Here is a 26,886-nt window from a genome sequence, read left to right as displayed (position 1 = left end):
TGACAAACACCCTTGGGTTTGGGACATGAGCCTGAATGAAACTGTCAACTGTACTGGGAATATTTTCAGTTCCCTTCTCATCTCTGGCTCCCCTGCTCTGACTTTCTCCATACCTTTTCAAGGAAAGAGATAGGATATTTGCCTCTGACTTTGGATTTTGTCCAGGCAGATGTAGAGACTGAAACCTCTTCTTACTGCCCAAAGTGGGAGAAACGCACACAAAAATAAGGAGAACACTTGTACATTAAAACTTATTGGAACCAAATGGAAAATAGTAATAATAACAATATGTAAAGTGACTTCACTCTGTGTTTCTTCACTTGAAAATCTTTCTAAGTGTGAGTTTATGGCTTATAACTTAGCTGTAGCTGATTTCAGTTTGAATTCTTTAGGCTTCTCAATCTAAGCACAGAGATCCACCCACAAGAAACAGCTTGCAGACTCAGACCTTTAGCTGGAAGAGTTGGCTGACTTATGTCAATCAGCCTGCCAGTGTATTCTCTCCCTACTCTCTTCTTAAAATAGCAGTAGCTAGTTGAAAATTTGTTTTTATGGGGGTGGGTAGGTGATAGGAATAATAAAATGAATTCATAAGCCTGGCTGTGCATCATGAAATATATCTATTGATTCCTATGTATATTAGCCATTCACATGTGGTGTATGGCTCCAGAGTTCACAGTAATGCCATTCAAAGGGATTTTGACATTTAAAGGTCAAGTAACACCACGTTCTTTGGGAGAGCATAATCCCAAAAAATTGCAAAAAATTCAAGTGAGCCTCAGAAGGAAAAACTAGGAGAAAAATGGTGTGATAGCTTGCCATTTTGCTTGCAAGTGGTTTTGAAGATCAATCAGTAGTTTCTCTTGCTATTCGCAGTGAAATATATTTCTAAAAGGGGTATATAATGACAAGTCTCTGGTGTCAAAAAATGGCTACAGTGACTCTCTGCTAGAGATCAAATAGCCAAGGTGCTTTGAAAAGCAGGGGAAATAAAAAATTATATGACAAAGTTCTGCTTTCTGCCTTCTGCTTCCTTCTTCAAAGAGTTGGAAACTGAACTATCTTTGCCTGTGGTCCATGCTTTCCTCAGCTTCTTTGCTTCTCTTTTGTTTTTTTAAACCTTTTTATCAGAAAAAAAAAAAAAAAGAGATGTTTAGGAAAATGTAGTTATTAAGGAAGGAGAAACAGCTGAGTTGTAAAGGCCCTCTTATTCATCTTAAAAGTCACTGAGTTGTGCTGGCAGAGGGCACACAGTGCTGCTATTTGCATAACCTAAGGGCAAGAACATTTTTTTTAAGCTCTTGTTGTTGCAACACTTTTATAATAGGCACAGTCAGAGCAAAAACCTTCAGGAAAAAAATGTAAACATTTTTATAAATTTGTTCTGTTGCATAAAACTGAAAGGTGAAACCAACTTTTTTCCCCATTCCAAAGCAAATATAGACCAGAAGAACAAAGAGCAGATTAAACTCTCAACTTTTCTTGAACTCCCTTTAACACAGAAATGTAGTTTTGCAGCGGGACAGTCTCCATGTCTGTAAGTCACTGCTTGTTGTCTATTTTTCCACACCATCCAGCTCACCTGAGAATCTCCCTTTGATGTGTGCTGCTGAAATGAGTCTTTAAGATGGATTTTTAAAAGATTGGCATTTAGCTAAATGGGAAATAAATATCGCATGACTGTAATGTTAGCACACACTCTTTCTCCCCCAACTTTTGGAAGGATGAAAGCACAGGCCTGTCGTCTTTCAAGGCATTTTCAAACTTCCAGTAATGAGTTAGCAGGGATTTATTGTTGGAAACAAAACACCATGACTGTCACTGCAGAGTTCCCTACAGAACTACCATGCACTTCAGCCTGGCTGGTTTGAAACTACCACGTGTTGGCAGGGAAAAGATGCAACTTAAATCACTTCCAGGAAGCAAGATTTCTAAGAAAAAAACCCCGAAACCAACACAGTGAAAGGTCTCCCACTATCAGATTATGATTTGTCACTGCAATATGGAGCACTTAAAATGAAGGTTAAAGAATTTTCAAACTCATCATTTATTTGGCTGTTTTTTTTACCAAGTTTCCGACTGCTGGTTTTACAATCTTATGATTTAATAATGAAAAGGGTAAAGAGCAAACACTATGTATGGGTGTCTGTAAAGGACATAGAAGACTAAGCAATATATTTAAGTTGACTTAACTGGAAAAATTTAACTGGATCATGCTGAGAAGTCATAATGTACAACTTTTATAAATATTAATTTTCAAGTAGTGCAACAGTTTTGCCTGAGCTCCTCCACTGTGGTACAAAACAAGGACACATGTAGTGAAATGGGATTGTTTTCCTTAGGAAGAACTTGAGCTGCTTTCTACCTACCAGAAGAAGCCAAGATGGTGAGTGCTGTTAATTCATTAAGCAACTAGTACAACAGAGTTTGCTTTCAAGGGGAATATAAACTCTTCTGATTATTTTAACCAGAAAATAAATGAAGTTATTAGTATTGCAACAATGATCAAATGAAGGTATCACTATGAAGTTATTACCTTGATCTCCTGAAGCAAATAAAGGGGGGGAAATGGTGTTTTAGTAATTCTTCAAGTACTATCTGGTTATAAAAAATATATCCAAAATAGAATTTTTCAGACACTCAGAACTCATTCTAGATATTTTACAGTATTGTGCACCCTGCCTGAAAACTTTTGCCCGTGCTTAACTGATTTTTCCTCCTGTCATTACAGGCAAAAACACTTCAAAGCAGTGAAAGGACTCATGAGAGGCATCTGATGCCTGGCTTCCACCACCAGCAGCCTGTGTCATGTCACAGAGGTATTCCTGACAGATGTGGGTCCTTCAGGATCTTTGTCTCAATTATGCTTCTTCACTGCCGAGTGTCAACACACCAGGTCTATTCATCGTGCACAAAAAGACAGTCTAAGACAGCTGGGGTTGTTCAGCCTGAACAACAGAAGGCTCTGGGGAGACCTTATAGCAGCCTTCCAGAACATAAAGGGAACCTGCAAGAGCGCAGGAGAGAGAGTTTTCACAAGTAGGTGTAGTGATAGAAGAGGTAATGGTTTTAAACTGTCAGAGAGTAGATTTAGATATTAGGAGGAAATTTTTTACTGTGAGGGTGGTGCACTGGTTGCACATAGAAGCTGTGGGTGCCCCATCCTTGGAGGTCTTCAAGCCCAAGTTGCATGGGGTTGCATGGGGCTTTGATCAGCCTAGTCTAGTTAAGCTGTCCCTGCCCCATGGCAGGGGCATTGGAACAAGATGAACTTTAAGGTCCCTTCCAACACAAGTCATTCTAGGATTCTATGATTCCATGATTTTGGCAAGTGTATAACCTGTCCCTCATCAGGAGTAGTTTTTCTTAATCTTAAAATAACCTGGGTCATTGTTTTTCTGAAACAATGCTGTTTGTGTGGCTGTACATGTCATCACAATGGCACCCAGTTTATGTAGATCTGTCATAGATATTGCCTGAGACCAAGTCCCTTGGCACTTTGCTGTGAGTTGCCTGGAAGCATTCCCACAAGCAGCTCTGACAGTTTTATATTTATGTTGTGCAGTGCTTTGGTCTCCAGAAACCAGGGCCAGACTTGTGTCCCAGGATTATGTATCACCTTTTCTAATGAGCTGGAAAACACACCAGAATACAGAGCTCAGAAACTCAGTAGAAACGACTACACAACAGCCACTGAGGGAGAATTTTCACTCATCACAGCTGCCAAAGGAGCTTTGTGCCAACAAGAGAGGCAATATAAGACTGCAGCAAACCACTGGCTATACCCTTGTCAAAGAAATGTTGATATCTTGCACTGCTACTTCACGAGTCTAAAACCACATTTGATTTAAGTGACCTCTAGGTTTCCATTCACAAACAAAAAGGAATAATAGAATTTAGAGATGCTTTGAGTGTGGGTTTGTCCCACACTTCAGTTGTCCTGAGGATCTTGCTGAAGATCTTGGCTGGGCTTTACAGTCAGGGTGTGACTAATTTTTCTTTTTTTTACACAGGTGCCTCTTCCCATCAGGTCAGCCAGCCAGTCTGCAGCTGAGCTCCATGGAGATACAGCAACAGGAGCAAAGCAGTTGTAGTTAAAAAGACCATAAGTTACTCCTTTCTTGGATGGTGGGTGAGTGCAGGTTGCACCAGTTTTTCATGCCAGCATCCCACTTTCCTTAATGACTGTCTTAACTTCAGCCCTCACCACCACTGTCTTTCTGGCAGTTTTTAAAACACGCACAAGTACCAAGCAGAACCTTGTCATTGCTCCATATTTGCAAGTGGAGCTTTGCTAAGACAGGTTTTTATGAGTAAAAGCACTTCGTGCATGCAGGAGGATACAGTTATCAGGGATGACAAAATCTGACTGGCCAGGACTCTTTTTTTTTTTTTTTTTTTTTTTTTTTTTTTTTTTTTTTTTTTTTTTTTAATGCTGTTACATGAAATCATGTTTTTAGTATTACTTCAGTGAGCTCCAAAAATCTTAGAAAGACTTAGACAATCTGTTGCCGAGGGGGGTGTGGGGTGTGGTTTGGGTTTTTTTCCCTCATGTTCAGGAAATTATCCAATTATAAGCCTATAAGAGTTAAGACCTATCCTGAAGTTGAGAAAATGTTCTTAAGATGCCCTCTCAAGACCAAGAAAGCAAGAGAATTGCTCCTAGAAAATGATTCCATTTTTGAGGCAAGTGCATTTTCAGTGACATTTCCCTCTCACCTTTGAGAAAACTCAGCTGAGTGCCTGAAATTAACAACCATCAATGTGTGTAAGGATGTGTGGAATGAAAAATTGTATGGAAGGTAAATGACTCGGGAAGTAAAGGCCGTCTAGCTAACTGGAATGGAAAGGCAATTGTCCATTAGATTCAGCTTCCATCTATCAATCACAGCCCAGATGTCCATAGTCAGGACAGCCACAGGAATTGACTCATACAACCCAGAGGTTCTTAGGAGAAGGTGAGATGATGTTCTGTATGGTTTAGACCATCTCCACCAGAGTTCTTTCCTTGCTGTGGTATGCACAGGATGGACCACAGACATTATTTCTAACATAGTGTGTATGGTTTGCTCTGGATTACTTAACAATAGGAAATCAGTAAAAGTGAAATAACAAGCAAAACCTAACAAAATCATGCAGTCTCTGTCCAAAGGCTTGATTGAGGTACAGAAATGTAAGCATTAATAAAAGGTTACAAGATCAGTTACTTCTGCTTGTCCTGGTGCTGCCAACAGTTCCTGTCGTTTGAAAATACCTCAGCGGTGTCTTTCAAGGACCTTCCTCATCCCTTTGTTCTCCTCAGGGAATTTATCTATCACTTTAAGGAGTATTTTATTTTCCCAGTTAGTGTTTGAAATATGCAAATATGCATCTTACACAGAGAGAGTTTATCAGGGTAAAGTAAATTTAGAAATTTGTGACATTAAATTCCTAACCTGTGATCTAAATATGTTTGTTAAATATCTGGTTATCTGGGCAGGGTAAAATGTGATCTTTTTTCACTCAGTTTATATATGGCCAACATAATTATAATAAACATAAATATAAGCTGAAAGTCAGTTTTTAAAATGGCTACTATGTGTCTAATTTAATCTTAAGTGTAAATTACTATTAAGGTGCCTTTTTTTCAGTTGAAGTTTATCTAATCTAAGGAGCTCAGGACTTGCCTCTCCACATCTTTTAATATACTGAGTGAGGATCAAGTGTGTGGGTTTCCATCACCTTGATTACCCTTACCATCAGAGAAACTCTGCTGCAAGTCATAATAGCAATAATAAGATAATTTCCTTTTTAAAAAAAAATCCAGGCAGAATAAAGAACCCTGTCTGTTTCCAGTGAAGGATAATTCTTGCCAATTAGAAGATTAAAGGCTGTTTAGACTACCATCATTTGTCCATCATTTGTCCATGTCCATTTAGGTCCATGGAGAACCTAAAAATATTTTACCAGTAATAACTGCATAATCACGATAAAGTTACCAGTAACTTTTTTTTTCCTGAAATGATTGTAGCTGCCCATACCTACAGGCTGTAAATAAAGATAAGTATCACAGAGATATCAGGCTCATAAGTATGTCTGCTTTCAGTATGAAAATGTTTGATCTAAGAAGGCTGAAACTTGAAAAAAAAATTGAGAAGATTCATTCAGCCCTACATTTCCTCCTAAAATTAAATCTTTACACTGCTGCTCTGTCAAAGCAAAATGGTGGGTCTGAGGATGAAGTAAAGTATTGTTTCGGAGTTACTGATCTTCTGTTTCTTGAAAATAATTCTCTAACCAATAGTTTTTTGTTATGATCACCAGTTGCATTCAGACATTACTCTGGTTAGCAGAAAGCCTTTCAGTGAAGAAATTTTTCCATCTGAGGAAAATACCTTTTAACTGCTTTTAACTTATTTTTTAATCTATAAAAAAATCAGTGAGTTTAGCATTGAATACAGGTTGACTTATGGATTTTTAAGAACCTCAGAAACCTCAAAAATTAAAAAAAATCCAAACAAAAAACCAACCAACCAAAAATCCCATAACATAACAAAACCAAACCAAACCAAACCAAACCAAAACAACAAACAAACAAAAATCACACTTGAACTTCTGTAATAGAAAATCTGCAGGCACCAACACAGGCTGGGGACCAACAGCTTTCCAGAGAAGGGCATGGTGGCTTTCTTTAATGGACTAGATGACCAAAAGCCAACAGTGCACCCTGTGTCAAAGAAGGCCACTTCTAACAGCTGCTGTCCCATTTCTTTGATTAACTTCTGTTCTGGACTTACTCTTCAACTTCTATAAATTGCAGTAGAACCATTTGATTACAAACCCACGCGATTACAGGGAAGGCAGACTATCCAGGCTTTTTTCTTCCCTTTTCCTTTGAATGCTGAAGACTTTCACACACCAGTTACTTGTGTGAAGATACTGACATTTCCATGAGCTGATCAGAATATGCATAAGAAGACTCAGAGGATTTTCTTCCCTTTACAAAAGTTTAAGTGACACAGTCACATTAGGAGTTTTATTGTAGGAAACAGAAAAGAGTACCTGAAGAAGTAGTTTATTGCTCATACTCTGAATATTGTTATAATTAATTTCTGATTGAAAATAATCAGATGAATGCTTGCCATTGTTAGGTGAAGCCAGTCATTAATTATCTACATTTTCTTATTTTTACAGTTATTCTTTCTACATAATTAAAAATTCTTCCCCATCCAAAGGGAAGTCTGCATTCCAGCTGAGTCTGAGTCTCCAAGAGGGAAACTTTTTTCTCTTATTGCTGGTTTCTAGTCATCCCCTGCTGATATACTGTCATCCAGTAAAACAGAATGAATTTGCAAGAGGCTTTCAGCAGCAAAAAAGTCCCTAAAGCTTTGCTGTAAAATAATACATGCAATGTACTGGAAAACAATTGAGCTCACAGTGCTGGAATATAAAATTGTAGTAACAACCACGAATCAGTTTGACACGCCAAGCCCAATATTACTTTGAAACAATGCCACGTAGTTCTTGGGCATTGTCAGAATGAGAAGTGGATGTAAAAAAGACACTAACAAAATTAACTTATTAAAGTGTATTGAGTGAAGCAAATAATCACACAGAAGTTTTAACTGACTGATAAATACGAGGACAGATTTCATCTCACAGTGCTGAAAACCTTGTCTCTTTTGTCTGAGAATACTGTGACATGCCTAAGAGCAATCAGGCATGATGCCTAAGAGCATCCAAAATGACTTAGTATCCTAATGAAGAATTTAAAAAAAAACACAAACATTTTCTAATTAATTCAGCTCACTAGATTGCCTGTGGACTGTCAGTGATGTGAGGGATTGGCAGATTCATGCACAGTTAGAGACAGATTCTTCTAGAAGCCACCAAAATGGAATCTGTAGATAGTCTACAAATACACACAGTGTTGTCACTATGGAATCCTGTGGGAATCATCGTGTGCATCAGAACAGCATAGAAGACAATCTAGATTCTGTCTGGAATACAGCATGGAAGGCTAATGTGAGCTTTATCTGTGTTTTAAAATCAGTTTAATTAAATTCATGAACCCAATTGAATGGACACATTCTTCCTTTTTTTTTTTTTTCTTTAAGTATATAAATAAGTCTCTTCTCATACCTTTTTTAAAGATTTGTGTGAAGAAAATGAGACATACAATCGTGTTGAAATAATTATTAAAATATTAAGATTTTTGTAATTTATAGCCAACTCAGACAATTAGCCTGTTGCATTAAACATGAAATTTAAATTGTTTTATACAACCAATGAATTTGGAATGTACAAATGCTATCCAAATATTAATTAATTATCCAGGTATTTTTCTGTGCTGGTCAACCTGTACAGGGTATTAGACAAAAGCAACGGGCCAAATTCAGACTGGTGAAGCTCAACCAGATTGTTGTGTACGATTCAGAAAGCTTTTACTGTGTTATACTGAAAATATATCATGGAACAATGTTATGCTACTCATTGTTTACAGATCTTCCTTTACAAAGCTGAAATTGTTCCTTCCTCTATGAGGGTCACATCATGACAGTTCAGAGTTACTGAGAACAAAGCTGATCTCTTGCTTAGGAACACTGCAGTGGAGGAACACGAGAAATGTAGGGGTTCTGCTAATCTAAAGCACAATCTTATCTGTTATCCAAGCCTGCTGTCATTCACCTGAGAAGCAGTATCTTGAGGCATCTAATTTACTCTGCCTTTTGCAATTCTGGATTCATCTGGAATACAGGTATTTTGCTGGTGTCACACCTGGTCACAAGGTTGGAGGTTGAGCACTATCATATACCATGTAATTCTTTATTACCCCATTTTATTCTTGACCCATTCTTGATTTTGGGACTGCAAAGCCCCTGACTATGTTGCACAACCCAGTAAAGAATTTTTTTTTCCCTATGGAGATCTGACATGAACAACCAACTCTTCAAATTATTTTCTAAGTTGTTCAAGAACAGCTTCATTTATCTGAGATGAAGTTGATGGAAAGCACAATTTTCAAACAGTGCTTAACAGCACGGAGGTTCCCAAGGTGCTGTGTAATATGTAATGATTTTGCCATGAAACTGATTTCGGTTGATGTTGTTTTCTACAAATATTGTTTGAGCTAATGGAACTTATTTTAGAGCTCTATTGAAACAAACCAATTACCTCTTGAAACTTTTCCCAGTATCATCTAGCTTTCTAACCCCATACATTTTATTTTCTAAATATGATAATTTTGTATAATGCTCTCCTAGTTTTTGATGATTTCTGGAGTAACTATAGTAGAACTTGCCTTTATAAACCAAATTACTTTTTACTCTTTGATGAGGCCTTGTTCTGCTAAAAAATGTCAATTTTACAATAAGAGCTTCCATTAGGAAATAAATTTTAAGTAACTTTGAATATGTGAATTGAATTTGCTCTTCATTCACAAAACCTAATTTGTAAAGATGTATCTTTAATAAGAACACAGTTCTACAGGAAATATTAATATTTAAATTCTGCTGAGCCTGAAGACTTGTTCTTCAATTTCTTTTTTTTTTTTTTTTTGCATAATGGTGAAATAGAGTATTGAAGAATACAGTGTTCCTGCACCTGTTATGCAATTAAAGGCATCTTAATACAATTTATTTTGTAGTGTGCTGGTAGATTGAAATCTGCTATATTCTGCTGCAACCTGCTGCTCATTTTCTCACAGATAACAATGATTTTTTAGTCAATTTTCTCCTTTCATTGAATATATGGAGGATAGCATGAAAGTCTTATGCCAGCAACTTCCTGCACAGCTCTCTGCTAAGGACTGAGGCACCTGAAGTTGACTGATATCCTTTCTTTTTGGCATGCAGTGCTTTCTGTGCATATTCACAATACTCTGTGTCATTGCATGTCCAGGAGCATCTGTCTTCACAGGTGAAACACTCAGCAGCACTCACCCCTAAAACCAGCTGAGATCTAGAAACCTTGGGCAACATTCATTTCACCCAGCTTTGCAGCCTGTTTTGATATTCCTTCTTCCCCATGTGTGCTTTATGGGAAACACAGGCCCATGTGAAAGGGTTCAGATGCTTAGAGCACAAACAACTTTTTAAAACTTTACCTTCTTATGACTGTTCTTCTTGGGTCTCCTACAGCTTTGAATTAAGTCAGGGGTGAACCTCCTACCTCATAGCTTTCTGTGCTCCTCATACGTATTAATTAATTAAATTTTTTTACTTCTCAAAACAGGAGCTAAAACACTGCCTTTCATAATTACAGGATTGGTGAAGCTGAAACCTGTAACCCCTGTGCTATTTAAGTGGTTGATTCCAATGACCTGAGTGATGCTAAAGGAAAGTCACAAACAATTTTAATTAATTTAGAGCAAGGCACTGAATTAGGTTTCTTTGAAATTGTATTTCTTGTGAAAAGTCAGCCTGAGCCTATAATAAGAGGATATGGCAATATAATTTTTAAATGCATTTACTTTTAATACTAGAGGGATACCATAAGAGAGAGATTGTCAAACAAAAAGCATTTTATATGGCAATAGTGAAATGAGGAAAAGCAATAAGATTCATATTGTCATTTTTCACAGGTGACTTGTTTATATTTTTTCAGAAAGCTATTAGGGTCTCTGAATGGTTAATGGGGAATTGTGTATTCATAACCTTTTCTCAGGGGTACCTCAGAACTACCAAATATCTTATTCCTCCAGTTGTCTTCTGGGTCTTGGCTCCCTGATCATCCATATTGTATGCACTGGTTCAGGGTAAGCACTCCTTTGGACTGAAACATTTAGTTCCCCACAAAATAAAGTCTAGGTGCAGTTCTGGGGATAATTCAGTGCAAGAAGTGTTCTCCAAAGATGATATGACCCTACACAAGCTATTAACTCCTGCATTACGTTCTTGTAACCCACTCTCGGTGGGCTTTGCAGTCTCAAGCAGTCTTACATGTCTCCCCAAAAAACAGTAATACATTCTTTCTGTTTCATGTTATAAAATATGGATCTTGATAGGCTGAAACTTTTTTTTTTTTCAATTTGTACTAGAATATGGAAGCTATTAAAAGCCAGTTATGTTTCTCAGAAGCCAGGGCACCATGTAGGTCCTTGAGGAGAAAGCCCAGGGCAGGTTTGGATGCAGCCAGCTTGTTCAGGTAGGGGAAGTCCCAGTGTGGACAGGAGCCATCCTGCATCTGGTATAGCAGGCTTGTCCCTGTAGGAAACGCATTTAGCAATGCAGGTACAGCCAAAGATACTAAACTTTACCAGTTATTCAGTCAACTGATGGCAAACTCACAATTGTGTTACTGGCAACAAACTACCAACAGAAGAACTTCCCCTCCACTGCTCCACCCTCTACTGCAGAAAATATGTGTGCTTTGGTCCCACAGAGCCTGCTTCATAGGTTTTGTACCTTGATGAGGCATCCACACACTTTAATATGTATAATTCCACAGAAAGTATTTGTCTTTGGCATACACACCTGCAATAATATTACTTTACTAATACAAAGCTCCATTGGGTCTCAGTGATTAATTGTGTACTCAGGTGTTTTTTGCACTGGGTCCCAAACTGTGTTCAGAGTAAAAGTGGTACAGGTTTGTGCCTCTAAATAAAAACATCTGCAGTCCAGTGACTTTAAAGGCCCCTGGGTTCATAATACATATGTATAATAAAATGGATGCTTTTTGATCTGAACTGAGTGTCGAGTTAAACTACATTTAGTTATATCCATCCTCAGCTTTCTTTCATATGCCAAAGGTCTACTGCTCCTGCAACCCTTGAAATTTTATTAAGAATTTTGCTACTGTTAGCAATGTGCTGAATCAGGGTGGGATTTCCCTTAATATAAATGTGCAAACCTAAGATGAACAGCTCAACACAGCTTTTCAGCTCTGCAAACTTGGCTATGCTTTAGAGAAGCTGAGTTCATTCATCAGAGCTGTTCTCACAGTTTTGAGCAGCACATACAATCTTTCCTTATGTAATTACCCTTTTTTCTTCAATCCCTAGCACTTTCTTAAAGCTATTAGGCATACACACTATATTATTTCTGAACAAAGTAAAATTCTGTGTACAGTTTAATTAAAGGCAAAGATTTAAGTAAGTAATTAGGTTTACTGATTTCTAGCAGGCTTCAGTATATACTTCAACTAGCATATAGGCAAATGTTCCTCTAAGTCATAATTCTGGCTTGTTTTTAATAATTGCATTATCTTTCCTGCATTAGACAGGGCACTATCTCATCCATGCTCAGCTCTACTTTTGGATGTCTTCTTCATCTTAACCCTCTAATGTTTGTTCTCTATTTGTCTTTTTCATTATTTAGAAATGGCTTCTTTGTTTATTTTTAGAAAACAAACCTTTTTGTTTTACAGATTTCCCACCTAAGCAGTCTTTCTATCACATGCTGAAAGTCAAAGTTCAATATCTGTAATTACTGAGAACGATGCTTCAAATCTAAGGAGAATTGACTTGGTTTTATTTTACAATTAATATGAGCAGCAGAAATATTACTTTCCAAACATCTTCAGTCTGATGATGGCTTTTTCCTGCTGCAGTTAAGATAAAACATGAAACATAAACATAAAATGTATCTCCTCACATCTTTTTCAAATCCAATCTTAGAAAGAAAACATTCAACAAAGATTTCAGAAGACACTTCATAGAGGTCTGGAATGCAATTGCAGACACATACTTCCAGCCCTTGAAATTTCATAACCAAGGACTGTAACCACAACCCTGAGGAGCGAAACTTTCATTTCCTATTTAGTTTTCATTTGTCCCTTTTGGGGAAAGTAAGACAATATTCAGAGGCTATCGTCACAGTTCTTCATTTTATTGTATTTTATTGGGAATTTGTGTCTCCAAAGAAGGCAGCAGAGACTCTGAGCCTGCCATCAAGGATACATTGAATGTACTGTTCATGAATATATTCTACCAGGATAATAAAAGCAAAAGAGACAATTAGACAGTATCTGATGACCACAGAAGCACACCAGGGTGAAGGACAAGCTTTAGGATTAAAGCTCTAGGAAGATCTAGGGTAGATACTAAGCTGAGAAGATGCTGTCTCTCATTTCTTGAGGCAGACCTGGTATTGTCATTCTGTACTGAGTCCTTCAGCTCAGAACTGCGTGGCCAGAAGGGTAAAGGGTTTTTCTTTGTGACAAGACACAGCTGTGTTCCCTCTGTTAAAGCCTGGGCATTCTGTGGCAATTGGCTCTCCACAGTGCTTAGGAGGGAGAGGCAGAGATCAATGTGCACACATAGCCCCTTTTCCCATTATCACACATTTCTCATTTCCACAGGCTACTGGTCTGATTAACAACTGATGCCAGTTTCCAGTTGTTGCTATAATAGAACTGTTAATTTTATAAATGCCTTAACACTCGACACATAACCTAATACTTGTGAGAATAAGAACTCCCTGAGCACAACATAACCTGAGACTAAGAAGATAAAAGAAAATCTTATACCAGTGGCCCATTACAACCCCCCTCTATTTTTAGGGGTTATTTATATACCATTTGTATTACAGTCACATGCAAAGGGCCCCCACTGCAATGTACTGAATAATAAAATAAATGGCAGTGTTTTCTTTAGCACTGCTAATATAGGAAGCATATGCTTGCAAGTAGTGCACAAATCACACCGTGGCAAACATTTTCAAATGAAAGCCTAGAGACCATTGGGCTGTACCTCTCAAACAGCAGGTGTCTTACATATATTATACAGGTATAGGTTTGACCCTGGCTCTCTGAAGGGTAGATTTATGGTTGCTTGGTATAGACTAAATTCCTTTTAAGTTTCCTGTATCGTATTTCATTTTAAAAACAAAACAACACAACCCAAACAAGGCAATTTGCTTTCCTTTGAATTTGAGCTCATGCTTGTATCCAAGAGAGAAAAAAAAACATATAAGAGACTTACAATAAAAAGGATGGAGAGGCTAGGATGCACAACATTCTTATGTTGTACAAATATGATCTGCACAAATATTAAATAGTTAACTTCCCCTGTCTTATTTTGCATTGTGTCTGATGTATGCACAGGGGTGTACACATATACCCTTTCCTTTTCCTGTTTATGCCTCATTATCACTGATGCTTCCCAAAGTATATCTTCTTATATCAGGCTTGTATCATCTTTCATCTTTATATAACCACTCTCCCCCTCAGTTTTCAACACAGCAGCCTGTTTCTTCCTCTCAGCCCCCACATGGCAATCACCCCCTCTTTGCCATAGAGCTGTGCAGTTCCTCAGTTCTCAGCACATGCACATATCTAAATTTTCATAAATTCAGGAATATACCTGTTCTGCTTTTGTCTCCTCAATCCTATTTGTGGGAAAACATGCCAGGACTCTTTATCTACCGAATACACATAAGAGCACACATTTCTACTGATTAGACCAGAGGCTTTTTACAGGCATATTATCATCACACACAGTTATAATACTAAAATATGCAGCATATGTTTTAAAGCCCATCTTTACTTTGTTTCCTCTTTTTTCTTTACCCAGCTTTGTGCTTTCTCACGCTGAAGCTTTGTGTTTCCTCTCTAGCTTGAGAATGAAAAAGTATGAACACAAAAAACTCTGCAGGGAGTTCAGGAAAATCACTATTACAACATTTCTTTTTTCAGTTTTCATGGCTTCTTACACAGACAGAACGGCAGAAAAGGTGCAGAATCTAGGGCAATTCTTCCAGCTTTGCACTATACAATATGTGGCCGTGGGGAAACTGAAGGGCTCACTGTGTATGCCCAGCAACAATAAAGCAATCCCTGTTTAATGAGAAAAGAAGGGAAAGAGCATTTTTCAAACCAGATATTCAAGGGTTCATCTTAATACGGAGTTCAGCTTTCGTTTGTAAAGGGTCACTTCAGTCCCTTGCAAAATAAAGCTATCAACTTCTAACAATATCATTTTTTCTCATAAGCCCGACAAAAGCACAGCTTTTGCTATAGGTACATTTTTCAAAACTATTCACACTAACGAAAAGTAATTATTGTTCTGATTTTTTTTTCTTTCTAATCCACCTTTGCCCTCTGCTTCTTTCACTCTCTTGCTCCCTCTTTTTTTTTGCCAATGGAAAGGGAGAAAACAGAAAGCAGTATATGTAATCCTGGGTTCAGATACCCATTTTCTGCTGGACTGTTTCTGTTATCCAGCATCATTAGGGATTAGATAAAAGATGGGATCCCTGGAAACCACAGCCCAGGAATTACATGTTTGACCAAGTAGGCAGTATGGTTGCGCTCCTGCATGTTTTCTGTGTGCAAATGTAACATAACTTGAGTGAGCTAGTGGGGAATGTTGATTATTCTGTATTCCTATCTTCATTCTGGAATATGAAGTAGCATAGGAAGAAAATTTTCTTACTGAGGTTATGGATGTTTGGGGAATCTGCTGAGCTGCCCAAGGAACATAAAGAATTGCATAAATGGATCTGCCTGGCAGACATTTGCTAAGACAAAGATTTTCTGTAGTGGTTTAGCTGAAGATATGAAACTCATAAAATTTAATGATCCTCAATTAAAAATTAGTTTCCTCTAAAGCAAGGAGCAAACACTATCAAACTGGGCACCTACCTGAACTTTCAGCATGTCTTTGGCAGTGATAAGATGGGAACCATCCTTTTTCCCACAGAGACTCTTTGCACTTTCTGAAGGATCCCTGCCAGCTTGCTGCCCTTGTTGAGCAAGTCATATTCCTCAACAGCCTCGTGATCATCTGCAGGCACTGGAAACTGTAATCAGACTGGAGAAGAGGAGAGAACTAAACTATTTTGAATTCTTGAAAATGTTATGAAATAAGACACCTGACGAGAGAGAAAGGGTATTTGTGTTTGTGCTGAGGAAAAGATTAAGAAACTCTCTCACTGTTGGACATCGAAGAAAAAAAATAGGCAAGATGTGCAACTGGCTAAACTCCATTTGCCCTGCTGCTCTGAGAACAATTATTTCAGCATCTGTCTTAAGAGTGAGGGAACTTTCTGCATCTGATGGTAAATTGTGTTCAATCACTTTTACATTATTGGTGACATTCATCTAGCAAAGTGATTATCATAATATTGTGCAATGGATTTATCACTTCTGAAGTTATTCCCTTTTGCAGGTTTAATACTGTGATTTACTAAAAGAAGTCCAGTTTCTTTACTAAGAGTGCAAATTTAAACAGTTTCAGGCTGACACTTTTATTTTGCTTTTAAGCCTTTTTTTTTGCATCTTTTGTTCCTCAAAACATTTAAATAGTTCAACTAAGGTGGGAAACAGGTAAAAAAAGTTGTAATTCTTTAATAGCATCTATCTACCAACTTTTGTTTTGTACCAGCTTATATAATGCTCAAATCCATGCTGAAACTGTAACTAATACTTCTCATAACATATGTAAGGTATTTTAAGTTATAAAGAACATTATATATATTTAAGTACATAAAAATAAAGAAAGATGCATTTTCTAAAAGATTGGCTGTCAAACTTAACATTGCTTCAATTTTCAATGAAAGGCTTTAGGCCACTGTCAGACAGCAGTGAAAAGCTATGCTGACATTAAGAAGGCAGCTAAAACAGGGGAAATATTCACATAGCAACGTAAAAGAATCCCCGTTAAACCATCTGAGACTTATAGACATACAGGATATTGAGGTTTCATGTTTTTCTCTACTATGTGCAAGAAATAATACTTTATATTAAGTTACTTGCTGTCTTAAAATGATTGTGCCCATGTTTTCTGCATGGTTTAGTACTTTAAAAGTGGGACAAGTAATTATCTCTTACATAATAAACCATCTGCATGGATATAATTAAACATTTGCTCAGTTGTATTTGATATTAAACCAGAAAAAGAATGTAGTTAAGTAGCATTTATCATGCAAAAGATGTCAAAATCAGCTGAAAATCCATCTATAATATCCTGGTTAGCTGCTAAGCTTTTGAAGGGGTCTTGAATAGATCTCAAATGTGATGCTGCATAACTCAGGTTGACATGGTAACATGCATAGTAAGGAAAATCTCAGCTTTATTATCAACTTCATTTTAATTCCCTCCCCTTTTCATATGCTCCCCTCAGTTTCTGGAGTAAATGTATCTTAAGAGTCTCTGATTGCAACTCATAATTATTTGGTGTAATTAAGATGGCATGCTAGTCTTTTATTTTGTAGGCTGCAGAATAGTAGCAGGTCTATGAAATGAATCCCTAGCAGCATTTTTTTTAATGACCATGTTAAATTTAGTGCTGTTCCGAGAGAGATTATGTGTTTTTCTTGGTTAATGGGATGTTTGCTATATTCAGGCATCTGGCAGCACTGTGCCTGAGGAGAGAGGCAGAACAGAAATTCACTGTAGCTACTCTTACAGACATACAAGCTGTTAAGGGTCAGTGACCACAGCCATAGGTCCTGAAGACTCTTGCTGGGAAGACAAGGCCACAAGAGTCACAGCTTGGGAACACAGGCTGAAAGAATGACAGCAAGGCAAAAAAAGGGGGCCCTGTAAGCCAGAGGCAAAAATAAATTTGCAAGGACAAAACTGAGACATAGTCAACATCTCTTGATGTATTCGGATAAAACTGAGGCTTCATGGGTGACTGTCACAAAATTTTATGTCTTAAAGTAAACATATCTTTAGACTGTTAAAAAAATGTTTCTAAGAGCTTTATTTCTTCTGCAAAGTAAATAACATTTTGTTTTTTAACAAGGATTCACATCTTTGTACACTCCTTAAGTATTTTCTCCTGTGCATGAGACAGCAGTACAGATTGGGGTATGGTGTGGGATGTGTCTGGCACCTTATAGCATGTGATTGAGCAGAGGGAGGGAGAGAGGAAAGAAAGGAACTGCAGAGCTAAGAGATCCTCTGGGGAACATGAGAGTCAGAGCAGGAAAGCCAAGTGCTACACTGCACGAATGCATGAGGCACAGGCAGAGAGGAAGAGGAGAGACAGGACCTGTTTCATTGTGTGACACTTCACAGGTTACTGACTCAGACTCACCCAGTCCTTTTGGGTTAGTCATGGATGATAGAGTGCTTCAGCTCCAAAGGGGATAGGAGAACTGTGAGATTCCACAGAGGACAAATACAGGCAGACTCAGAGTGACCAAAAAAAAAAAGTTTAGCTGAATCTTTCTCTGCAACCTTGACATTGATTATTCCTCAACTCTCAAAATAACTTGCCACTTAGAAAAGTGAGATGTTACCATCACACCAGACAGCAGTGCTACAGACTGAGAAACGAGTGTTTGTCTCCTGGCTTTACAGGGAAACCTTGATTTATCATGGAAATTTTGACATCACTGTGAGAGACCTTGTATAACGGAAATTTAATTAAAGAATGAGAAATACTTTAAAAGGAAGCTGACAAATGAGAGAGAAGATCTTCCTCTTCTCTGATAATAGTGGAATTAACAAGATTGAAAAATGGTTGAAACTAGCTTCTGTGACAGCTTCTGGGTCCATGGAAGTTTCACATGTCTTCTTAATATCTGATTCCTTCCACAATGACACTCCAGAGTATAAAGAACCCCACCACCACCAACAAAAAAAAAGGTACTTTTTTTTCCTGAACTTAGAAGTGGGCTTTCTATTGTCTGGATAATTCTTAATGTAATAACCTTGGTATAATTATGCTGAGGGGAAAAAACCAAGAATTGTTTGGAGGCAGTTTCACCTAGGCCTACATCAACCAAAAAGAAAGAAAGAAAAGACAAGTTTTAATGCCACTATCTGCTGCAATATCATCACGTAATTGTTAATCTTAAAGAAATGCTATTTTTACATGATAACTTCCTTTATTTCTATTAACAAACTTAAACTATGCATGAGTTACAGTTCTTTAAAGATTTAATGAAGTATAATTCTGTTTATGTAAAACAGCCTTTCTCATAAATTTTCAAGGGATATTTTACACTAAACTTCTGTATACTAAAGCAAAATTAATTAGTTCTTAAAAACAGAGGACCCTGAATTTCCCTTTCATGGCAAATTAGATTTTGCTTTGTTACTATCTAAGAGCATGTGAATTAATTTAATACCAATTTCCTTTCTATCAACAATGGTTTGAATGTAATCTTGAGATTTTTCTTTGATTCCTTTATGGCCATTAATGGTAACAGCACCTTTTTATCAAAATTTGCCTGTAAAGCTACATGTGAATTTATTTCACTTTGATTGCACCTAAATCTTCAAAATGTAACTACACACATGGACAAGCAGAAAAAGTTATTGGCCAGTTGCCCTATTCTCTTCTAGACCTCATTAATTTCCCCCCACAAACATGGTTACCCTATAGATTACAGTGGCTCTATTTATTATCAAAGGACTGAGCTGATAATCCTGAGAGTTTTAAAATTACAGAAAACATCAATCTACACCAGCCCAGAGCTTTTGCCTTACATTTTTTAACAAGCAATTCTAAAATAGCAACTCTTAAAGGTATTTAATTTTGAATCACCCCAGATCATTGTCTTTTAGACTGGCTGAAGTCTTTTAAAGGTCAAGTTTTTGACAAATTTTGGGCTAATTCTGGTTTGGTGAAGTAGAACTGGAGGTGCCTGGAACTGTCCAGAGGGATAGCATGTTGGTCTGATTTCAATTTTGTATTTAGATTTCTAAAGGCTGAGTCCAGTTTTAGAAATTTAAGTTCTCTCTCTGGGGGAAGATGAGAAGACTGACAGCTACATTTAGTTGCCTTCTCCATTTCCTGGCTGTTCAGTTTCTCTCAGAGTCTCCGACTTTCATTCTTTTTCCTCTGTGTATGTTGATTTAGTTGTCTGTGCATCCCTGACACAATCTATGATGACTGTGGAATATTATACTTTGATCTTATTTTACCTTAAACCATGTTACCACAAGGGTCTCCATTACTCCATTAAAACACTGCTAATTAAAAGAGTCTGCTCTGTCAGACACAAATCTTTACTGCCTGTATATTGCCTTAGGTGTTTTTAGCAATATTTAGGATTGATATCTGTGATCATTTTGTTTGTCTTTTACCTGATAAACCTGACAGCAGTACCCAACCTCATGGTAGCTAAGAATAGCCAAATTAGCATCACTAGAGATATTATTAACGAGCATTTCTCTAGACCTTATGTTTTAAATAATTTGGAAATAAAATTATTTCCTGCTCAGCATCTAAAAATAATACTTACTATTTATGCATGCACTGATAGTATTAGACAGTTAGACTGAAATCTCTAAGATTACCATGATAGACTGAGGGTTGAATGTCTTCTTAATTAATCAGAATTTTACTTTCAGCAATAATGTGGATAAATCTTTAATCGAATGCAATGGAATTAGTTCTACTTGCTGCAGCTCGTTGTCCTGGGATGGCTGAGTGGAAGGACCACCAGAAGACAACGTAAGGAGCAGCAGTTGTTACAGCAGCAGCTTTGCCTTTCACCCCTAACCTAGGAATGGACTGTGAGAGAGGATGGCATCCATAGCCTCACTCAGAAAAATCCCCAAGGGATCTGACTGGGGTTGTAACAGGAGCTGTAGAACCCAGCAGACGCTGCTCAACAACCTCGTATGGCCAGTGCCTCACAAAAAATAGTATCTAGAAGGTGAAAAAACTATTCCTTTGCAGCAAAAATTTGAGACACTGCCTGTGAAGACTAAAGTCTTCCCACTTCATTTCTCCTCTTTGAATGACCTGAGGTTTTCCCTGGTGTTTCCTGTTTATCTCCCTCACATATCCCTTAGGGACTTGGGACACACACGGGTTGATTCCCTACCTGAGGATGAACTGACATCTATCCCTCCCTCTCCTCATCAAATCCTGCCTGAGCTACTGTGATACTCCAGCCCTCTTCTGATTGACAAGACCCACTTGGAAAAATATATTATTTCAGGCTTTACTTCAAAAGTGTCAATAGTTGGTGAAGAATTTCACACTCTAAATTGTTTTGGAAAGCAGCTCCTTTTCAAAAGTAATGTTTGTAAAAATTGTATCCCAATCCCAGCCCCTCTAACTTATTTTTAAAATGCTGGTAAAAAAGCCTACCACATATGCTGTTCTTAGGTCATTAAAAAAAACCCAAACAAAACAGTTTGTGCATTTATATTCATAAAACATTCCAGCTGTCTCTCCAAATGAAAAAGACAGTCCTGAAATCTTCAGCCTAGAGCATGTGAATACCACTGAGATTGAGTTGAGGTTATTGTTAACATACATACTCTAAATTATTTAAATTGTTTCTGCGAAAGGTTACCAGTCAGAAAAGAATATCAATTCTGTTTAACTAGTTTAAACCAAAGACCAGATCCTACACTTCAGAATTATTTTAATTCAGCTTCTTGGCAATCTGGAAAGGAGAAAAAATTATAGGAAGAGTTTAATCAAATATGTATTTTTCTATAGTACATGATGGTAGAGAATATTTGGAGATGGATAGAGTGGTTTCACGGGTAGGATTTGACCTGCCACATTGAAGGTTGATTTATAATTTATAAAGCCAAAAGACAGGGCTTTAGGTTTAATTTGGTAAAGAATATGGGGAAAACAAATCAGTAAAACAGCTCTTTAAACTCATACTTTAAACTCAAAATCAAACTCATGTCCTTACTCGTACCTGAAATAATAATATCTGAAAGAAAAATAAGAGACATAAGTCTGACAAGTCATGCTGAAGGTCTTTTTTTGACATAGTTAAAGCATTCATGGAATATTAGAAAGTGAAATAAGATAACTTTCCAATACTGAATGTGTTCCCTTTACAATGGGACCTCTTTCCAGTGGACAAAGAAGTAGAAAAAACTCTAAGAATGTTTTATCCAATGACCAGCATGAAGCTATATCTGCTCTATATAAAGAGAATTAACTCCTGGTCTGCAGTGTAAAAAGATTAATTTCTTGGTGAAGTCTCTTATAAGAAAATAAATGAGAAAAAGTTTGTAACAGTGAATGATTTTACCAGATTCAAAAATCCAGTTGTGCAGTTAGAGAGACTATTGTCTTTTTTAAAACACAGCCTCAATGAAGAGAAATACAGAAGGACAGATAATCTAGCAAAAACTTTTCTTTTGCCCATTATTGTAAGTCTATGACAAGTGAAGTAGCAACAACAAACATATGAGAATTTATCAGTGAGAAATTTTACAACCAGAAACACTAAGGAGAAAGAGGAATTTATAAAAAATAAAATACTTTGGAAAAAAATTAATCCTAGCAAAATCATGGGTCTGTTATTAGAAGGAAAACAGGTGAAATTCTTAATAACAATGCAGAACAGACAGGAATATTCAACTAATATTTTTTCATAATATGGTTCCATCCCAGTCATGAATGCCATATATTATTGCCTAAAATAATATGGAAATAATTAATATTGCTATTCAAGAAATTCTAGGATGTTAAGGATGTAATGAAAACATGGATAAAGCCAGGATTGCATTTGGACAACAAAATAATTATGGCCTTGATTTTATAATTCCATCAATGCTGGAATCAGTAGCGGGTAAAACAAATGGAGTCCTGATAGGTGATGTAATCAATACCAAAAATGATCGTGTACTTAGTGACAACAAGCTTGTCAAACTGGGCAGCTTTCTGGGTGAAATTGTTGGATATGATTGATGAAGATTACTTCATTGACGTACGCTTCTGTCATAAAGCAGCAGACATACAGCAGTATATCAACCTAATTAAGTGACTAGCATTGTACAAAATCCGTGCAACACGTAATAATTAATTGTGAAATGGCTAAACAGCGGATCTACAAATGTGGGTATGACCAGCTAACCACCATCCCTTGGGTAATTCCTGAGGAATCTGTAGGGTTCTGCTGTTTGTCTCGAGTGAGCTTTCCCCAGGCGTGGCTGGTGCCAGGCCTGCCAGCGCAGCCCGGCCCCGCCGTGCCCAGCTGGCCGGTGCGGCTCCAGCGGCTCCGGGCGCTGCTGGGCGCTGGCACGGGCTCTGTGCTGAGCTGGGCATCTGCGCTGGCGGTAGCACCAGCCCCCCGGCCCGGCGTGGCATCCCGGGAGCCCAGTGCCTCTCTGACGAGGAGCGGAGTGAGCTGCAGACACCCTTGACACCGCTGCCGGGGGATTGAGCCCCGTGTAGCAGAAAATGCTGTCCTCCGCTGCTGCATAAATTTTTGAGTGGTCTGAAGAAATGTTTAGCAACATTAATGGTAAAATTTTCAGATGACATGAAATGCATAAAGCACTAAATAATGCAAAGAAAAAACAGGTTTTCTGTAGGGAAATTGACATCCTTTAGTGAGCCAGGATCATTTGAACGTGCTTTTTGAGACAGCTGAATGCAAGGTCATTCAGCAGGAACAAAGAATGTAGGTCACGTTTAGAAGACTGGAGACTGTGTCCTGGAAAGTGGTGACTCTGAAAAGGATTTAGGGGTCACAGTGGTTAGCCAACTAAAGAGAAGCTCCCAGAACAATGTTCCAAGGCATTTGGTACAGCCTTCAGATACAGGAGTGTTGGGTGGTGACATAACTGTTTCCGATTCTACTTTGACAAAGGTGCTCAAAAATTGCATATGTTCAGAAAAGTTGAATGTGCTGGAAGAATCTTAAATCTGAGAAACCTGATCAACATCAACAGAGATGAGAAGTCAAAGTTACTTATTTTATCCAAAGTGAAATGACTGTGCTGTGGTTTATAAACATGCACTTACAGAGGTCTTAGAAATACACAATATTTCAAAGTCTGTCCAACAAGGAAAGACAATTTTCTATCAGGAAAACAGTATATTAAGAGGATGATTCTGTAACTGTTGAAATGTTTTGTTCGGGCTTTGTTTCTATTTGGAATTGCATTGTTTTAATTCAAATGGAGAACAAACTTGTGTTTGAAGAAAGAAAGGTAAAGCATATTTTAAAGTGCTTTAAAAAATAAAAGCATGGTAAGAATGCTTGACAAACAAACTACACTACTGTGTTGTGTCTTCATGTTAGACATAAAACTTCAATGGAACAAAACAACACATTTTAAAAGATACTTTCCTACTGGGTTTATACTTTTGCCTTGGTTTATACTGTATTCTTTTCTTTTGACCTTTTTTTTTTAATATAGTCAGAATGAAGGTCTTTCTTGAACATCTGTGAAATATTTTGAACACTCAGGCTAGATGTTAATAATACATGCCATAGAGATGTAAACACCAATGGGAGAAATAAATTATGTACGTGAATACAGTGCACTATAGCTAAAGTGATGAGTCGAAACATAAGAAAATTCCATTAACCTGATGATCAGAAAAAGAATTCCTTATCATTGGAGGAATTCAACTTTAAAGGGATGTTTCCTTTGGGGAGCAGAAGCCTCGAGATATTTAAATGAGATGTTTAAAATGAACTGAACAAAATAGCATTGAAGAATGATACAGAATGCTCCTTTTTCAGGACCATAATTTTCCATCTCTAATCTTTGTGATTGCCTGTTTTTTCTTATCATTTGAGACTGTCATGAATAATTTATTCGATTGTTGACCTACAAAAGAAGTGACTTAAAGAATAAAGTTTTGTTGTAAGACTACCAGAATTCTTTTGAGTTTCCATTCTCCCCCCCAAGTATAACCAAGTTACCAATATCACTGATATCTGTTTAGTCTAAGCACAGATGAAGATATTTTCAAACCAAACAGACTAAAAAAAGTGGTGAAATTCTCAATGTAGACATGATAATTTTTTAGGAACTTTCACCTGAAAAACAACAGTCCTTATAGTAGAGTGACTGCACCTCATTGTCCATAGGGAAAGAGTTGAGTGCCTTAGAACAAGATCCACAAAAACTAAGCTAGATGGTAAGAGTGTGCTGAGGACTCAATTGTACACTGAATTCTGACTCTTTTTGATGTTTAGGTGTTTTAATACTATTACTTCTTTGAGCAGAGGTTTTTCTGAAGGTTTCAGGTGTTCATTTCTTTTTCAAAAACTAAGGAAAAATGTGTAACCAGAAGACTCCTGTCTGCTATGTTCGTCAGTGATTAAAAACCTCCTCGAGGATAATGAAGACAGGCCAACAATTAATTTTTCTCCTTTAGGGAATCTCCTGTCTCCTGAGAGCCTACATGTGGACTTCTCTAGGGGAAAAGAAAAGAATGGGAGTGCTCCATCCCTTTCATTTGAGCCTCTTACATGTTTTGTGGAGGGAAGGTTTGGTTTGCCTTCAGACATATTAAACAGGAGCCTCTATTCTGATTAAAGGTCTATCAAAGGGAGCAGGATGCCCTGGGCTTAAGTCCCTGCTCTACTGATTTTCTCTGGATTTATGGATATAAAACACATAAATTGTCTGTAATACAGACACACAAAGCCATCTTTTGTCCTTCCCAAATGAGCGCCATAACCACGAGGTTACAGACTAATTCCCTCTCTCTGATCTAATGCATTTTTAATTCTTTTAAAGTGGAGCAGCTCCAACAGAAGGGACAGACTGTGTTTTCTTCCCTTCCATGTCCCCCTGGACCATAAGCTGTTTACCTGACAAGCAGAAGAGGGCTAAAGTCTTTGCTGCACAAAGGAGAGCAAACCAGATCCTTCACCTCGACAAGGATCTCACCACTGAGATATTTACAATAAAGTGGAGAATAACAAGCCTGTGAGGAGAAAGCACCAAGTATGGCTGATTTTTTGGGTGGAGGTTGGCTTAGCAAACATGCTCCAAGACCTGATGGGCTCAGGCGTTGAGTGACTCAGTCAGATGAAGCCCTAGATGCCTTTGGCCAAATACATGTTCTGAGAAATTTCAGCCAAAAAACTGTAGCATCTATGGAAATTAGTCACCTCCAAGATCAGCTGTAACTAAGCGAGTGGTGTGAGCATGGCTAACTAAGCGTGTAACTAAGCATGGTTCCACTGCTTTTAATACCTAAACTCCACATCGATCCCACCTTCAGCACCCAAACCGTGTCACGGGGCTTTGGGGACCCGGTGGGATTTCAGTACTTCGAGCCCAGGAGAACCTCCTGGACATGTCAACATACACATTTGCTGAAATTCCTTCCCAAGGCGTTTTTCGGACTCGGGCCACATGCCCCCCTCGCCAGGCACAGCTCTGTCCCCGGCACAGGCAGCTCCGGATCGGGCACATCGCAGCGGCCGCAGCCGCCCGGGGCGGAGGGAGGCGCCGGGCGGGCGGCGACCCGCGGTGCGGCCGGGATGTGCCCCGGGGAGAGCCCGCCGGGATGTGCCCCGGGGAGAGCCCGCCGGGATGTGCCCCGGGGAGAGCCCGCCGGGATGTGCCCCACGGCCCCGGCAGGGCGGCCTGCCCGGAGCGGCCCGGCGGCGGCATTCCCGCAGCGCCCGTGGAAGAGCGGGCCCGCAACGGGAGGGAGCGCGGGGGAGACAGCGGCGGCGGCGCCGCCCTCTGGAGAGCGCCTGGGAGAGGCTGGTGCGAAGAGCCGCATTTCAATGAGGGCCGGGCTAATGCAAATCACTGCAACCGGCAGCAGCAGAAGAAAGGCGAAGCAGCTGCAGCTCGGGCTCCCCAGCAGCGAGCTACAGCCGGGGGAGGCGTAACAAAGGCAGCAGAGCCGCTTTCTGCGGCAACTCCTGCGCCTACAGCCGGGTGGTCGCGGGGGGAGGGCGGGAGCCGCCGCTCTTTGGCCGCTTCCCATTCCGAGCCGCCGCCTTCCCTCCGCGCCCGGCCGGCAGGTCTGAGTGAGGAGGTGCCCGCCAGGCTGCGGAGAACAGGTAAGCGCCGGGGCCGTGCCTGCCCTGCCCTGCTCTGGGGCTGCGGCGTGCGGGCCGCCGGGGCGCGGCCGCCGGGCGCGGAGCGGAGCGATGCACCTGTGCCATTGTGTGGGGCGGCGGCGCCGCGAGTGCGGAGCGAGGGCCGGGCTGCGGAGCGGGTCCGGCCCCGGGGAGCGGGCGCGGCACTGCCCGGGCACCCTGCGGGTCGGGCACCCTGCGGGGGATGAGGCACCTGGTGCCATCTCCCGAGGAGCGG

At 39.0% G+C, this 26,886-nt stretch overlaps 1 protein-coding gene and 1 long non-coding RNA gene across 4 annotated transcripts in view; both read left to right on the top strand.

Annotated features, from left to right (window-relative positions):
• The first annotated feature begins 2,840 nt into the window (after positions 1-2,840).
• LOC134549219 (uncharacterized) lies at positions 2,841-4,423 on the top strand. The gene is made up of 2 exons (XR_010080028.1): positions 2,841-3,039; positions 4,014-4,423. It is a non-coding gene; the product is annotated as an uncharacterized LOC134549219 (long non-coding RNA).
• A 22,069-nt stretch (positions 4,424-26,492) lies between these two features.
• DCLK1 (doublecortin like kinase 1) overlaps positions 26,493-26,886 on the top strand; it is a 232,596-nt gene continuing 232,202 nt past the window's right edge. For all 3 annotated transcript variants that reach the window (XM_063394799.1, XM_063394800.1, XM_063394802.1), the window contains exon 1: positions 26,493-26,630. The gene's annotated coding sequence lies outside the window, so the exon portion shown is untranslated. The remainder of the gene's footprint in view (positions 26,631-26,886) is intronic.

The sequence above is a fragment of the Prinia subflava genome, chromosome 3 (genome assembly GCF_021018805.1).
Source record: "Prinia subflava isolate CZ2003 ecotype Zambia chromosome 3, Cam_Psub_1.2, whole genome shotgun sequence".
In the NCBI taxonomy this organism is placed as follows: Eukaryota; Metazoa; Chordata; class Aves; order Passeriformes; family Cisticolidae; genus Prinia; species Prinia subflava.
This window is presented reverse-complemented; position numbering and strand designations above follow the sequence as displayed.